The sequence below is a fragment of the Meriones unguiculatus genome, chromosome 14 (assembly GCF_030254825.1).
Source record: "Meriones unguiculatus strain TT.TT164.6M chromosome 14, Bangor_MerUng_6.1, whole genome shotgun sequence".
NCBI lineage: Eukaryota > Metazoa > Chordata > Mammalia > Rodentia > Muridae > Meriones > Meriones unguiculatus.
The window spans coordinates 7,831,164-7,835,000 of NC_083361.1; positions in this window are offsets into that span (position 1 = coordinate 7,831,164).

A 3,837-nucleotide genomic window follows, 5' to 3' on the forward strand; every position below is an offset into this window, starting at 1 on the left:
TTAAACAACAACTATAACAACAACTTATTTTATGCAGATTTCTGTTACTGAAATCCAGAACTGGTCAAAGTACAGAGAACAGCTGACCATAGGGTGCCCAGCCCTAACTAACACATGTATAATGCATCCCTGACAGGCAACACTCAGGGTGCATTGTGGAAGAGAGGGTGGAAAGACTGTAGGAGCCAGAGGACAGGACACTGTTGTAATACTGTGTCTTCTGTCCATGACAGGGAGGCTACACCCACGACAGCCCAACAGTACGGCTGCCTGGACAAGACCTGAACAAGGACAACAGCAGTTGACATGTGACTGTGGGGAGGGGCAAACCCCATAGGGCCCCACCCCTAGTTGAGGCACTACCTGCAATTCATGGCTGCCGAGAGATGAAATCATTTTAAAAATTATTTTCCCCCTTGCAATTGAAGACGCAGGGGGTGGGGGGAACACAAGCAGGCAGTTTGAATGATACCCAAACCATGAAGCCACTCTCATTTCCATGTGTGACCCCAACAAGTTACAGGAAATGTCAGCAGAAGCGTTAAAGTGCCATTATGTAAATTTACATTGAAAATTAAACCCAGACTCACACAAAACTGATTCTAAAGAAGAGTTAAATCTTTTTGGAAAAACGACTCTTTGCGAATCAACAGCTTTGGATGTGCTAAAATGTGCATTGTCAAACAGTGAATCAGACACTTGTCCCTTTGTGGCCACAGCCTGTGAAACAAAGCACTCTGGGAAGAGTTGCATCGAAGGAAAATCATTTCCAAACAACAATAGCATATTATTGAAATTGGGCCCTTGCTCACACTGACCGACAAACCTTTCCATGGAATAATTGGGAGATAGAAATTTTAGTGATCCAAGAAAAGAATTTATATAAACTGTCAAAAAGTATACAAGTGTGGGTGTCTGTGTGTTTCTCCATGTGTGTCTCTGTGTGTATGTGTCCTTGTGTGTCCGTGTGTGACTATGTGTGTAGTCATTGCCTGTAGAGGTCAGAACACAGCATGTGAGAGCCTGTCCCCTCCTTTTAGTGTACTGGTTCCAACTGAGATTATCAAGCTTAGCGGAAAGCATACCTAACAGCTGAGCCATCTTGCCAGCCCAGCAACAGAATTTTTTAAATAGAAAAGGTGTTACACATTTACATGTCAGTTTCAAAAATCAGGTGTACGTTGGCCTATGCTCTTTGATCACTTAGGACTGTCTTCCGGGATCCATCCGTCTGCCCTTTGGAATGTTACTGCTTTGTCGAGAGATGTTTCTGAGACCACAAAGAGCATTTTTTTTTAACTAACATTTCCCCACTAATCCACTGACGGCTGCCTGCACCTTTATTGTCATTCTATAGACTCAGCACTGATGTTCTCTGCCAGGCATTCCTCCTGAACTCCATCTTTCTTCTTTCCTCTTCCTCCTCTTCCTCTTCCTTCTCTCTTTCTTCTTCCTCCTTCTCCTCTCCTTCCTCCTCCTTTTTTCTCCTTTATCTTCCCCTCTTTCTCTTCCTCCTTTTCCTCCTCTTCCTCCTGCTGTGTCCACTTGCAGTGGACTTTTTAGCTTTTGCCAATTTGCACTGGCAACACTCACATCCAGAGGCGTTCCTTGATAATGTCATTGTCATGATGATCATCATCATTATTGTCATTTGAGAATTTCACACATGAGAATAATGTGTTTAAATGAAACCCGCCCTTTTCCTTCATCCCCAGCTCCTCCTCTTCCAATCCCCCAACGCTCCCCACCAACCTCATGTGCAATTTTATTTTACCTTTTAACTGACTGAGCCTTTGTGCTGCCTGTGTTTGCATGGGTGTCCAATCATCCACTGTGTTTACATGGGTGTGTGGTGGGTCATTCGCTGGCATGTATAGGTGTGTGGCTGGTTGGCCATCTGCTGGATGCTCTTGCAGGGACCATCATTTGCCAGCAGCTCCTCATTCACAGCGGGGACTTCATGAGGCCACTCCCCTTCCATGCCGGGACTTGGCTAGGTTGAGTCTGTACCGGTCCTGTGTGCACAATCACAGCTGCCTTGAGTTGGTGTGGGCAAAGACGCTGTCCTGGCTTCACTCCAGACACTCTCAACCTCTGGCCCTGGTATGTCCTAACCTAATCAATCTGATGATCAGAACAAGCCGGCGTAGAGCCTTGGGTTTTCCTGCCAGGCATTGCGGCGGATGGCATTTTGAAACTGAATCGTGTACAGTATTTTAAAAAGACTGGCTACAAATTTAAAGTCATGGTGTTCAGCATGGGAAATAACAACATTTCTGATGCCTCGACATGATACAGTGTGTCGTAGACGGGCTGCTTTCGTTTGTTACGAATCCCCCATTAATGTAAGGGTAGAGTTCGTTCATGCAAGACTTAACTGTTTACCGAGGACGCGTGTTTGCTGTGCTGGTCTTCGTTATTAAGGAAACAAAGTAAGGATTTAGACTTGTGCTTCTAGACCCCAGGCAGTGACATAGAGGCTCTGACAGGCCCAGAAGGCGCGGGCGGAGTGAGTGCTCAGGTTTCCCAGGTTGAGTTCTGTGGAGGGAATGTTCTCTGTGCTTCTGATCTGCAGAGGCTGAGTGTGTGTTTGCTGAGTAGGAACCTGTGTGTGTGTGTGTCTCCCTCCCTGCTTTTTGGTGCATGTAGTTGTTGATTGCAGAAGCAGTCTTGCCTCTCTCTCTGTGTTCCCAGCTGCTCTTGTACCGAGTGTCCCAGTGCACTTGAACTCAAGGCAATCCTTCTGCCTCAGCCTCCTGAATACTGGGATGACAGGCATGTAACCTTATACTAGCTTTAGAGCAAGGGTTAGAAGAACCAGCCTCTGGCTTTCCAATGACAGGGCGTTTCTCTCCTGTGGCCTTTAATTGTCTTCATGTTTCTCATGAGAGGACTTTTGGATTCTCCTCAAATGCTGGATGCCTTTATTCATTTACTCAGCAGGAGTTGATGAGGGACAGAGAGACGGCTCGGTTTTTAAGAGTGCTTACTGATCTTCCAGAGGCCCTGAGTTTGGTTACCAGGGTCCCCGTCAGGAGGCTCGTAACTGCCTGTAACTCCAGCCGCAGCAGACGCATCTGACACTTTCTGCTGGCCTCCATGGCCATCCACACACGTGCGCACACTTGTCCACACGCAGACGTTTTCACAAAGCCAGATGATAAAAACAACATTTAAAAAAGAATTTATTAGTTTTCTGCTAGAGTGTTTCTAGTTTTCCGACGTGAACGGTTCTTGTCATTGAGGGCGGGGTGTGTGCGCGCGCGCGCGTGTGTGTGTGTGTGTGTGTGTGTGTGTGTGTGTGTGTGTGGGGTTGTGTCCAGTTATTCGACATGGTCCATCACGAGCTGGCTTCGGGGCACTTGGACCCCAGTGCTCTGCTGCTGTGGATCCATTTCTAGGAGGATGGCTCTGCTGGCTGAGGCTTTGCTAATTTGACACTAACTGGAATGTGGAGGTAGGAGCCTCAACTGCCTCCATCATATGGGCCCATGGGGACTGCTGTGGGCGAGCTTCTTAATTGGTGATTGATGTGGGAGGGTCCAGGCCACTGTGGGTGGTGCCATGCCTAGGCAGGTGGTCCTGGGTTATAAGGAAACAGGCTGAGCGAACCAGGAGAGCAATACAGTAAGCAGCGTCCCTCCACAGCCTCTGCTTCTGTGAGTTCCTGCCTCTAGGTCCCTGCCTCCAGCACCTGCCCTGACTTCCTTCCATGAGGAGCTATAAGATGTTGAATAAACACTTTCCTTCTCCAGTTGCTTTCGGTGGTGGCGTTTTTCACAGCACCAGAAAGCAACCTGGAGCAAGGTTTCTGCCCAGCTTCCCTCGATGATAGGC